Below are 14038 nucleotides of genomic sequence, written 5' to 3' on the forward strand. Positions count from 1 at the left end.
GTAATGTCCAGGTCAATGCCTGGAGCTCAGTCAGAATTGGTATCGAGGGAGTCCGTAGTAGTTTTACTACAAGTCACTGTGTCTTCCACTATTGCAAGGGCGATGGGTATGAAGAAGTCTATTTCATAGCTATGTTATCCACGGAGGAGCTAACCTCACGACGGAAGTACTCTTTAAGTATTGGACCAGTTGTACATGGTGTGATCATGGTTCGTGACTTCTAATAACTTTCCTCCTGAATGAGGGTTATATTTATTAGTGGTATGTTAACCATTGGAAGAGTGTTCTGGAGATTTCCTTCCACGTGTTGCAATCTGAGTGACTGCTAACTATTCTGTCACTGTTGTCAAGGGCAATTTGATTTGTTAGGTCTCCAACCTTCTTACTGATTGTAGCTGGACTGACTGTTGCTGGTATTGGTACTGGTACTCAAAGGGACCAGATATCCTACCAATTTGTTCTGAAATATTATTCTACCGGAACACATGGTTAGATCATTATACTAGTTGTATTGTAGTTGAACCTACACATGGCAAGGCATGACTATTTTTGTAATTTGTTCTGGAGATGGAAGTTCACTGGACTTCTTTTATGACCAGTGTGGTACACCTCAGTAATACTAAATAGTAAAGTACAGATACCCAAAAAAAACTATTAAAGTAATACTTTAAAGTACTTTTATTTAAGTACCATTGCTAATATGACTATGATGGTCATAACTCTTCTTGACAGTGTCATAAAGTTTATTTTCTTAGTCCAAGTAAAGTTATACAGGATGTCATGGTGCTTCTTGACAGTGTCATAAAGTGCATTTTCTTAGTCCAAATAAAGTGTCATAGGATGGTCGTAATGCTTCTTGACAGTGTCATAAAGAGTATTTTCTAGAAGATATTTAAAATATGATGAAAAAAACGACTGTAAAGAATTCATAAGAACAAAAACAAAGAACTTAAAGAAACAAACTTTCAAATGAAAGGAAACTTCTTGGCAGGGAAAAAAATACATTTGAATAAATGTGGGTTTGACAGTCTTATGTAAGTGTCATAAAATAGTGCAGTATGTGACACAACAGGTGTAAATATATGAGTCATGGCAGTTTTATGACCATATTATGACAGGTTATGACATATTATGACATGGCTACGACTGGGCGTCAAGTAAAGTGTACCGTGTTTTGCTCAAGGGTACATCGACAGATTTTTCTGCTAGTCGGCTCGGGGCTTCGAACCAGCGACATTTCAGTTCCTGGCCCAACGCTCTTAAAACCTTTACAGAGTTTAATGGCTGTGATAAGATCAAACTGAGGATGGATAAACAATATTGTAGTTACTCCACAATACTAACCTTAATTGACAGAGTGAAATTAAGGAAGCCTGTACAGACTAAAAATATTCCAAAACACACATCTTGTTTGCAACAAAGCACTAAAGTAAAACTGCAACATGTGGCAAAGCAATTGACTTTTTGTCCTGAATACAAAGTATTATCTTTGGGGGAAATCAAATACAATACATTACTGAGTACCACTCCATACTTTCAGGCAGAGAGGTGGCTGCATCATGTTATGGATATGCTTGTAATCGTTAAGGACTGGAGAGTTTTTCAGGATAAAAAAATTAATGGAATGGAGCTAAGCACAGGCAAAATCCTAGGGGGAAACCTGGTTAAGTCTGCTTTGCACCAGACACTGGGAGATGAATTCACCTTTCAGCAGGACAATAACCTTAAACACAAGACCAAATCTACACGGGAGTTGCTTACCAAGAAGACAATGAATATTCCTCAGTGGCCGAGTTACAGTTTTGAGTTAACCTCTCTGAGCACCGAACCCGTTAGCGGGATTAAATTCGACAACATACGGTGATCGCTACATAAATAGTCATATTAAACATTCATGAAAATACAAGTGTCTCATATGTATCGAAAGCCTAGAATCTTGCTAATCCAACTGCGTTGTCAGATTTTAAAAAGGATTTACTGCGAAAGAATACGATGCGATTATCTGAGGATAGAGCCCCATAAAAAAACTATTTCAACCAGCACAGGCGTAACAAAGTCACAAATTACAATAAAATAAATAATTTACCTTTGACAATCTTCCTCTGTTTGCAATCCCAATGCTCATTGTTACACAATGAATGGTCTTTTGTTTGATAAAATTAAGTTTTATAGCCTAACACGAAACATTTTGTGAACCACTTGTGTCGTGAATTCCGTCTCATTCAATTTTCGACGACACATTCGATGTAAATACACTAAACGTGACTTTTCCAGTCATGTTTGGTTTCATTGCAATCAACTGGTTTGTTTGTAACACAACCAAACTTGATGGGTCCTTTCGCAGGACGTATTGACTGAAAGAAACCGATTTGAAGACAACAAGTAATGACATCATTGTGCACCAATGATATGACCGCTGTTTTGTTGATTGACTGTATTTTAACCCAATGACCACTGATCGTCTTGAAATCTAGCTGGGTAGATAGCCAATGAGCTGAGGTAAACAGCAATATGTAATGTTTATGTGTTGGAAGACCAACCCATGTAGTAAACTCCTGCGTAAAGACGGTCATTCGCCATTGAAGATTCATACTGGGAGGAGCTAAGCTTGTGACGCACAGCACTTTTTCGGTAACACGCATCTTCAGCTGTTTATATATCGAACATCATGGCGAAAAAGTCAGGGAAAGCTAAATCTAAGACTAGATATACAAATGTAGACAAAATTATTAGAGGAAATTGATTGTGTCAGTGAAACAGATCTTCTTTTGGAAGACGATTCAGCTAGCGACCATAGCTATGACTCCAAAATGGAAGCATATTTTTTGAACAGAGAGGACATTGTTTTGGACTGGTAAGTTCTTCTCATGCCAATGCCGTTGTTTGAAATTAATAATATAAAATATTATTTGTGAAATATATATTTATTTTTTAAACAATTTATTTGCAATATATACAAATTTTATGAAATGTGTAAAGTATACATTGGCTATGCGTTGTGGGTGGGGGTATGTTTGTATGTATGTGAACGACCCATAGCCTATGTTTGTGTATAGACTGAGAGGAAGAAGCATGGTCGCTGTGTTACGATGTGTGGGTTTGCTGTTACATTGCTGTTACATTCTACTCCATTCCATGTTTATATATATATATATATACACACTGTCCTAGAAGATGATGTGGAGCCACCGCAACCAACATTTAGGCCGAAAAGGAAGCCAGGACCTCAGGTGAACATGACCGCAATTTACAGCCCCCTTCAGATTTTTCAGCTGTTTTTCACCCAATCCATTGTTGATTCGCTCGTGTCTAACACGAATAAGTATGGGGAGAAGAAGCAAGCAGGCAAAAAGGTAGCATGGAAGTCCATATCCATGTCAGACTTTTTCTGCTACCTTTCACTGGTCGTCTACATGGGGCTGGTGAAGCTGAAAAGCCTGAGGGACTACTGGAAAACATCATCTCTCTACCAACTGCCTTCCCCATGACTGTTATGTCTTGCAAAAGGTTTCTGGTTATCTCACAGGCGCTTCACATCAGTGACCCAAAGGTTGATGAAGCGAATGACAAGAAGAGAGGCACAACAACGGTTGATAGACTGTGCAAAATAAAACCTCTCTACTACAGCATTGTTGAGGCCTGCAAAACCTACTTTCAGCCAGCCCAGAATGTGTCAATAGATGAGAGGATGGTAGCCTCAAATGCCAGAATTGACCTCAAACAGTACATGAGAAACAAACCAACCAAGTGGGGTTACAAGCTGTTTGTGTTGGCTGATTCTGTGTGTGCCTACACATGCTATTTTTTTGTCTATGAGGGGAAGAACAGTTTTTCTACCGATACGGGACTTAGCTATGACTCTGTAATTTAGTTATTGGATTTTCAACTGCTAGGGAAGGGCTACAAACTGTTTGTGGAAAACTTCTACACAAGCCCTACCCTGTTCGCAGATCTTAGGAAGCGGGAAGTGTGGGCTTGTGGCACCATTCGTACCAACAGGGTGGGCTTTCCGAAGACAGAGGTGAACGACATGCCTAAGCGGGCTGAGCGGGGAACCATGCGATGGATCCGTGAAGATGGCCTGCTTTTTGTAAAGTAGATGGATACCAGAGAGGTGGTGATGTGCACAACAATCCACAAGTCCTTCAGTGGGGATCATGTCGTCAGACGTGTGAAGGACGGTGCCGGGGCATGGACCACCAAAAATGTCCCCATTCCAACTGCAGTAAAGGACTACAACAAGAGCATGGGAGGTGTGGACCTGTGAAATGCGCTGATAGGCTATTACAATGTTCTCTATAAGACGATGAAATGGTACAAGACGTTATTTTATCATTTCATCGATATTGCTGTGGTGAATGCATTAATCCTACACAAGGAAATGGCTAAGAGCTTCCTCTCACAGAAAGCCTTCAGAGAGCTGCTCATAGAGGAGCTTGCTGGCTACAGCACCACTGCCCCACGTTCTACCTACTCTACCTCTGTCCCTTCTGCTCCTGCCACAAGTGTTCATCTGCCCAAATTTATTTCTGCAGGTATGGATGTGCCTAAGGGCCAAAAGGGCACAGCATGGAGGCGTCGCTGTGTTGTTAGGATAAAGTAATCCTTCTCCCCCTCCCCCCCCCCCTTAAAAGACCTAGATGCACTATTGTAAAGTGGCTGTTCCACTGGATGTCATAAGGTGAAAGCACCAATTTGTAAGTCGCTCTGGATAAGAGCGTCTGCTAAATGACTTAAATGTAAATGTAAATGTTGTTTGCAAGATTAAGTCCCCCATCACCTGCACCTCATGCTTGGTGACCCTCTGCTTTACAGCAGAAAGAGACTGCTATGGCAGCTGGCATCAGCAGCACAATATTGTGTAGAGCTTTGGCAAAGTGGGTGGGGTTATATCCTTCCTGTTTGGCCCTGTCCGGGGGTCTCATCAGATGGGGCCACAGTGTCTCCTGACCCCTCCTGTCTCAGCCTCCAGTATTTATGCTGCAGTAGTTTATGTGTCGGGGGGCTAGGATCAGTTTGTTATATCTGGAGTACTTCTTCTGTCTTTTCTGGTGTCCTGTGTGAATTTAAATCTACTTGAAACTCTATGGCACAACCTGAAAATGGCTGCCTGATCAATAATCAATTTGACAGAGAAGAATTTTGAAAAGAATAATGGGCATATCCTTTCTAGCGCAGGCGTTCCGGTAGCGACCCACCTCAACAACATCCGGTGAAATTGCAGAGCGCGAAATTCAAATGACAGAAATATAAATATTTAACATTCATGAAAATACAAGTGTGATACATCAGAAAAAAGTGTAACTTCTTGTTAATCCAGCCGCTGTGTCAGATGTCAAAAAGGCTTTATGGTGAAAGCACACCATGTGAATATCTGAGGACAGCGCCCCGCATACAAAAGCATGAAAAACATATTTCAACCAGGCAGGTGCAACACGAAAGTCAGAAATAGCGATATAATAAATGCCTTACCTTTGAAAATCTTCTTCTGTTGGCATTCCAAAAGGTCCCAGGAACATCACAAATGGTATTTTTGTTCGATAAAGTCCATAAAAACTCTGTTTAGCTGGCGCTTCATTCAATAATCCACCTGTTTCCCTCCTTCAAAATGCATACAAAATGAATCCCAAACGTTAGCAATAAACATATCCAAACAAGTCAAACAACGTTTATAATCAAACCGCAGGTACCCTAATACGTAAATAAACAATACCATTTCAGACAGAGAATCGTTATTGTCTATACCGGAGATAAACAACAAAGAACACGCTCTCATCCACGCGCTTGGAAACACTACAGCCAAAATGGGAGCCACCTAGAAAAACTACAAATTCTAATTTTTCCAAAAACAAGCCTGAAACTCTTTCTAAAGACTGTTGACATCTAGTGGAAGCCATAGGAACTTCAATCTGGGAGGATTTCGCCTTATAATAAAAATGACAGCCATTGGAAACAGTGGTAGGCTGAAATTTATTTTGGGGGGATGGTTTGTCCTCGGAGTTTCGCCTGCCATATCAGTTCTGTTATACTCACAGACATATGCATATCCTAGCTTCTGGGCCTGAGTAACAGGCAGTTGACTTTGGGCACGTTTTTAATCCAGACGTCAAAATACTGCCAACCTAAGCCAAAGAGGTTATTAAGTTCCACAATTCATGTGTGGAAAGATTTTAGAAACTTACCAAGGAAGACTCACTGTCACGCCCTGACCATAGAGAGCCCTCTGGGTTCTCTATGGTGTTGTAGGTCAGGTCGTGACGAGGGGGTGTTCTAGTCTTTTCATTTCAATGTTGGTGCTCTTAGTATGGTTCCCAATTAGAGGCAGCTGATGTTCATTGTCTCTAATTGGGGATCATACTTAAGGTGTCCCTGTTCCCACCTGCTTTGTGGGATATTGTTTTGGTTAGTGCATTATGCGCTCCGTGACTGCACGTTTGTTGTAAGTTTCACTATTAAATTGTTATGTGGAAATCTACGCAAGCTGCGCCTTGGTCCACTCATTTCAACAATCGTGACACTCACAGCTGTAATTGATGCCAAAGGTGTTTCTACAAAGTATTTGAAAAATTATTGTCAATACTATATGTATTTCATTTTCAATAAATTTGCAAACATTTCTAAAAACATGTTTTCACTTTGTTATTATAGGGTATTGTGTGTAGATGGGTGAGATGTTTTACATTTTTGATTCATTTTGAATTCAGGCTGTAGAATAACAAAATGTGGGATAAATCCTGCTAGCTGACATGGATATTCAGCTAGCAGGATATACGCTGCACCGGCTAGATAGAACAGCACACTCCGGTAAGACGAGGGGGGGGGGGGGGGGGGGGGCGGTCTGTGCATGTTTGTAGACAACAGCTGGTGCACGAAATCTAAGGAAGTCTCCAGATTTTGTTCGCCTGAAGTAGAGTATCTTATGATTAACTGTACACCACACTATTTGCCAAGAGAATTTGCATCTATTTTCATCTACATGTCCCTGATTGAGTCTGTAATACCAACATGTTTCAAGCAGACCACCATAGTCCCTGTGCCGAAGAACACTAAGGCAACCTGCCTAAATGACTACAGACCCGTCGCACCCACGTCCGTAGCCATGAAGTGCTTTGAAAGGCTGGTAATGGCTCACATCAACACCATTATCCCAGAAACCCTAGACCCACTTCAATTTGCATACCGCTCCAACAGATCCACAGATGATGCAATCTCTATTGCACTCCACACTGCCCTTTCCCACTTGAACAAAAGGAACACCTACTTGAGCATGCTATTCATTGACTACAGCTCAGCGTTCAACACCATAGTACCCTCAAAGCTCATCATTAAGCTAAGGATCCTGGGTCTAAACACTTCCCTCCACAACTGGATCCTGGACTTCCTGACGGGCCGCCCCCAAGTGGTGAGGGGAGGTAACAACACATCTGCCACACTGATCCTAAACACTGGAGCCCCTCAGGGGTGTGTGCTCAGTCCCCTCCTGTACTCCATGTTCACTCACGACTGTGTAGCCAGGCACGACTCCAACACAGTCATTAAGTTTGCAGACGACACAACAGGGGTAGGCCTGATCACCGACAACAATGAGGCAGCCTATAGGGAGGAGGTCAGAGACCTGGCCGGGTGGTGCCAGAATAACAACCTATCCCTCAATGTAACCAAGACTAAGGAGATGATTGTGGACTACAGGAAAAGGAGGACCGAGCACACCCCCATTCTCATCGATGGGGCTGTAGTGGAGCAGCTTGAGAGCTTCAAGTTCCTTGGTGTTAGCATCACCAACAAACTAGAATGGTCCAAACACACCAAGACAGTCGTGAAGAGAGGCATGGGTCCTCAGATCCTCAAAAGGTTCTACAGCTGCAACATCGAGAGCATCCTGTCTGGTTGCATCACTGCCTGGTTGCATCACTGCCTGGTACGGCAATTGCTCGGCCTCCGACCGCAAGGCACTACAGAGGGTAGTGCGTACAGCCCAGTACATCACTGGGGCTAAGCTGCTTGCCATCCAGGACCTCTACACCAGGCAGTGTCAGAGGAAGGCCCTAAAAATTGTCAAAGACCCCAGCAACCCCAGTCATAAACTGTTTTCTTTACTACCGCATGGCAAGTAGTACCGGAGTGCCAAGTCTAGGACCAATAGTTTTTACCCCAAAGCCATAAGATTCCTGAACAGGTTATCAAATGGCTACCCGGACTATTTGCATTGTGTGTGTGTCCCCCCAACCCCTCTTTTACGCTGCTGCTAGTCTCTGTTTATCATATATGCTTAGTCACTTTATCTATACATTCATGTACATACTACCTCAATTAGCCCGACTAACCGGTACCTGTATATAGCTTAATTCATGTACATACTATGTACATACTACCTCAATTAGCCCGACTAACCGGTACCTGTATATAGCTTCGCTACTGTTATAGCCTCGCTACTGCCTCACTACTTGTTATTTTTCACTGTCTTTTTACTGTTGTTTATTTATTTATTTACTTATCTGCTGCCTGCTACTATGATAAATCACATGGTGAGGGACATTTGCTATCAAGCTATTAATGTGCATAATATCTAACAAGAGGGGTAAAGGTAGGGAAAAAGGATGAAACGATAATGCGCAAACTGACTGAGTGACAGCAAACTTGGCTGACCGCTGCAAGTTGAGAACACAGACAGACAAACACCCCTCCGTGCGCTGCTCCTGCTCCAGATTTTTATGCAGTGAGAACATGCAGGGAGGTATTTTGCCACATCTACTTAGACATATTGAAAAGCTTCCGTTTTTTCCAATCACGAATATCATCCAATCCGACTATCAACTATCAATTTACAGATATTATTACGAATACGAGGCACACTCCTAGTAGTTAATCTAGCTAGCTATCTAAACTTGTACTAATCATGGCCCTGGGGCCCTGATTGAGTTAGTCATTCTCACTCAGATATCATATTAACATGAAATAAGTAATGGCAAAATGTGTAGATTTTTTTAAATTCGCTTTAAAATGGCAAAAATGTATCTACACCAAATGGAAAAATGAGTAGAATTGCATTACATTTGTTATCAAATTGCAGAATGTTCTCATCGCCACAAGGCAAAATGTGTAGAACTGCAGGAAATGAATAAAACATGTTCTCTCCGATGTCTTGGGGGGGTCCACTAAAATGTTTTGCCACGAGGTAGGGGCCCCCAACCAAATCGAGTTTAGGTTACAGCGAGCCCTGTTTATTATCCTAGTAATTTGATATAGTAATCATCATAAATTATCCTAAATTGTCATGGTTGAATAGACATAATTACACAGTTAAATACAGCGCATTCTGAAAGTATTGACTTTTTCCACATTTTGTTACGTTACAGCCTTATTCTAAAATGCATAAAATTGTTTTTTCTTCTTCACCAATCTACACACAATACCCCATAATGCCAAAGAAGAAACAGGTTTTTAGACATTTTTGCAAATACAGTATATATGGCAGGGATTACAGCTTTAGGAATTCTTGGGTATGACGCTACAAGCTTGAATTTTGGGAGTTTCTCCCATTCCTCTCTGCAGATCCTCTCAAGCTCTGTCAGGGTCGATGGGGAGCGTCGTTGCACAGCTATATTCAGGTCACTCCAGCGATGTTAGATCGGGTATAAGTCCGGACTCTGCCTGGGCCACTCAAGGACATTCAGCGACTTGTCCCGAAGCCACTCCTGCAATGTCTTCGCTGCGTGCTTAGGGTCGTTGTCCTGTTAGAAGGTGAACTTTCTATCAGCCTGAGCGCTCTGGAGCAGGTTTTCATCAAGGATCTGTCTGTACTTTTCTCCGTTCATTGTTCCCTCGATCCTGACTAGTTTCCCAGTCCCTGCCGCTGAAAAACATCCCCACAGCATGATGCTGCCACCATCATGCTTCACTGTAGGGATGGTGCCAGGTTTCCTTGAGACATGTGCCTTTTACTGGGCAGTGGTTTCCGTCTGGCCACTCTACCATAAAGGCCTGATTGGTGGAGTGCTGCAGAGATGGCTGTCCTTCTGGAAGGTTCTCTCATCTCCACAGAGGAACTCTGGAGCTCTATCAGAGTGATTATCTGGTTCTTGGTCACCTCCCTTACCCAGGCCCTTCTCTCCTGATTGCTCAGTTTGACCGGGTGCCCAGCTCTAGGAAGAGTCTTGGTGATTCCAAACTTATTCCATTTAAGAATGATGGAGAATACTGTGTTCCTCGGGACCTTCAATGCTGCAGACATTTTTTGGTATGCTTCCCCAGATCTGTGCCTTGACACAATCCTGTCTCGGAGCTCAACGGACAATTCCTTCGTCCTCATGGCTTGGTTTTTTGCTCTGACATGCACTGTCAACTGTTGGACCTGATATAGACAGGTGTTATCTACTATGCATAGTCAATTCACCCCTACCCACAGTGCCTTGCAAAAGTATTCATCCCCCTTGGCGTTTTTCCTATTTTGTTGCATTACAACCTGTAATTTAAATAGATTTTTATTTGGATTTCAATGGACAGACACAAAATAGTCCAAATTGGTGAAGTGAAATGAAAAAAAAAAACATGTTTAAAAAAAAACGGAAAAGTGGTGCGTGCATATGTATTCACCCCCTTTGCTATGAAGCCCCTAAATAAGATCTGGTGCAACCAATTACCTTCAGAAGTCACATAATTAGTTAAATAGAGTAAACCTGTGTGTAATCTAAGTGTCACATGATCTGTCACATGATCTCAGTATATACAGTTGAAGTCGGAAGTTTACATACACCTTAGCCAAATACATTTTAAAATCTCAGTTTTTCAAAATTCCTGACATTTAATCCTAGTAAAATTTCCCTGTCTTAGGTCAGTTAGGATCGCCACTTTATTTTAAGAATGTTGTGAAATGTCAGAATAATAGTAGAGGGAATGATTTATTTCAGCTTTTATTTTTTTCATCACATTCCCAATGGGTCAGAAGTTTACATACACTCAATTAGTATTTGGTAGCATTGCCATTAAATTGTTTAACTTGGGTCAAACGTTTCAGGTAGCCTTCCACAAGCTTCCCACAATAAGTTGGGTGAATTTTGGCCCATTCATTCTGACAAAGCTGGGGTAACTGAGTCAGGTTTATAGGCGTCCTTGCTAGCACACACTTTTTCAGTTCTGCCCACACATTTTCTAAAGAATTGAGGTCAGGGCTTTGTGATGGCCAATCCAATACCTTGACTTTGTCATCCTTAAGCCATTTTGCCACGACTTTGGAAGTATGTTTGGGGTCATTGTCCATTTGGAAGACCCATTTGCGACCCAAGATTTAACTTCCTGACTGATGTCTTGAGATGTTTCTTCAACATATCCACAGAACTTTCCTCCTCTTGACGCCATGTATTTTGTGAAGTGCACTGTATACACCTGTTCTGAAAGGCCCCAGAGTATGCAACAGCACTAAGAAAGGGGCACCACAAGGCAAGCGGCACCATGAAGACCAAGAAGCTCTACATACAGGTCAGGGACAAAGTTGTGGAGAAGTACAGATCAGGGACGGGTTATAAAAAAATATCAGAAACTTTGAACATCCCACGAAACACCATTAAATCCATTATTAATACATTGAAAGAATATGGCACCACAACAAACCTGCCAAGAGAGATTTGCCCACCAAAACTCACAGACCACGCAAGGAAGGCAATAGTCAGAGAGGCAACAAAGAGACCAAAGATAACCCTGAAGGAGCTGTAAAGCTCCACAGCGGAGATTGGAATATCTGTCCATAGGACCATTTTAAGCTGAACACTCCACAGGGTTGGGCTTTACGGAAGAGTGGTCAGAAAAAAAGCCAAGAAGAAAATAAACAAACACATTTAGTGTTCACCAAAAGGCATATGGGAGACTCCCCAAACATTTGGAAAAAGGTACTCTGGTCAGATGAGACTAAAATTGAGCTTTTTGGCCATCAAGGAAAATGCTATGTCTGGCGCAAACCCAACACCTCTCATTACCCTGAGAACACCATTTTGCATCGGCAGGGACTGAGACACTGGTCAGAATTGAAGGAATGATGGATGGCGCTAAATACAGGGAAATTCTTGAGGGAAACCTGTGACTGGGACCGAGGTTCACCTTCCAGCAGGACAATGACCCTAAGCATACTGCTAAAGCAACACTCGAGTGGTTTAAGGGTAAACATTTAAATGTCTTGGAATGGCCTAGTCAAAGCCCAGACCTCAATCCAATTGAGAATCTGTGGTTTGACTTAAAGAAAAGTATGTACAAAGTATTGACTTTGGGGGGTGAATAGTTATGCATGCTCAAGTTTTCAGTTTTTTTGTCTTATTTGTTGTTTATTTCACAATAAAAAATATTTTGGATCTTCAAAGTGGTAGGCATGTCGTGTAAATCAAATGACACAAACCCCCCCAAAATCTATTTTAACAGGTTGTAAGGCAACAAAATAGGAAAAATGCCAAGGGGGTGAATACTTTCGCAAGCCACTGTACATGTACAAATTACCTCAACTAACTTGTACCCCGCACACTGACTCAGTACCGCTACACCCTGTATATAGCCTCGTTATTATTATTTTATTGTGTTACTTTTTGTTATTTTTTACTTTAGTTTATTTGGTAAATATTTCCTTAACTCTTCTTGAACTGCACTGTTTGTTAAGGGCTTGTAAGTACATTTCACAGTAAGGTCTCCACTTTAGACAAATAAAGTTTGATTTGATTTGTGAGTGTCACACCCTGACCATAGTTTGCTTTGTATGTTTCTATAGTTTTGTTTGGTCAGGGTGTGATCTGAGTGGGCATTCTATGTTACATGTCTAGTTTGTCTATTTCTATGTTTGGCCTGATATGGTTCTCAATCAGAGGCAGGTGTTAGTCATTGTCTCTGATTGGGAACCATATTTAGGTAGCCTGTTTGGTGTTGGTTTTGTGGGTGATTGTTCCTGTCTCTGTGTTTGCACCAGATAGGGCTGGTTTGGTTTTTCACATTTCTTGTTTTGTTAGTCTATTCATGTATAGTTTCTTGATTAAAGAACCATGAATAATAACGACGCTGCGTTTTGGTCCGCCTCTCCTTCAACTCAAGAAAACCGTTACAGTGAGCCTTTCCAAATCATGTCCATTCAATTGAAGGTACCACAGGTAGACTCCAATCCAGTTGTAGAAACATCTCAAGGATGATCCACGGAAACAGGATGCACTTAAGTTCAATTTCGAGTCTCCTAGCAAAGGGTCTGAATACTTATGTAAACAAGGTATTTCTGTTTTTTTACACAACAACTCTGTCAATAGTGCCCAGTGTGAGGCATCTGATCTGATGTAATGTAACAATGCATCTATAACTCATCCTATGATCTTCCCTTAGTTCTTCCAAAGGCCCAGAGTGTTTTGGGAGGGGTGTACAAGCAGCGAGTCGCCCCTCTGTTGCCCCGCTGACACATTTGTCAAGACCCTGAGGAAACGCTACATCAACGAGGTTAAAGCCAAAGAGCCCGGCCAGCCAGACACAGGTCAGCACTGTAGCACAACAGCTAATTCAATGGTAGATCAAGAACAAATAGCTACCATTTGGGTCGGACTTCAGTATAGGCTGTTCATAAGGTTTTCTGGCCTAGTTTTCTGGCCTGCTCTGTTACTGCTTTAGCCAGCTTATTGTTTTCTTGACAAGGCAACAATATAGTGTCATTGAATGCAGAAGCAGGTACCCACGCTAAAAGTATGTCACATTATCAAATCTGTTGATTGACGCAAAATATCACAAATGGCAGCTGCCATCCTTTAGCTCCAGCAGTTAAAGGCCACAGACCTGTCACTGATCGGTTTCGTTCAAATTACTATGACTTAAGGTCGATAGAGGCTGGCTGGTATTTGACTGTAAGTCCCTGATACATTGTGTCATCTGCAGTGTTTGCACAGCTGTTGCAGCATATCCAGGCTAGCTGTCAGATGGTACCTATGGCCCCCTGCAGTCCGGAGAGGGTCACCGTCTTCCAGCTTTCCACGTACCTGAGCCGCTGGAGTTTCACAGACCTGGGAGAACACATCTTCCGCCTCTCCAGAGA

This window comes from Oncorhynchus nerka, linkage group LG2 (genome assembly GCF_034236695.1).
Source record: "Oncorhynchus nerka isolate Pitt River linkage group LG2, Oner_Uvic_2.0, whole genome shotgun sequence".
Classification (NCBI taxonomy): domain Eukaryota; kingdom Metazoa; phylum Chordata; class Actinopteri; order Salmoniformes; family Salmonidae; genus Oncorhynchus; species Oncorhynchus nerka.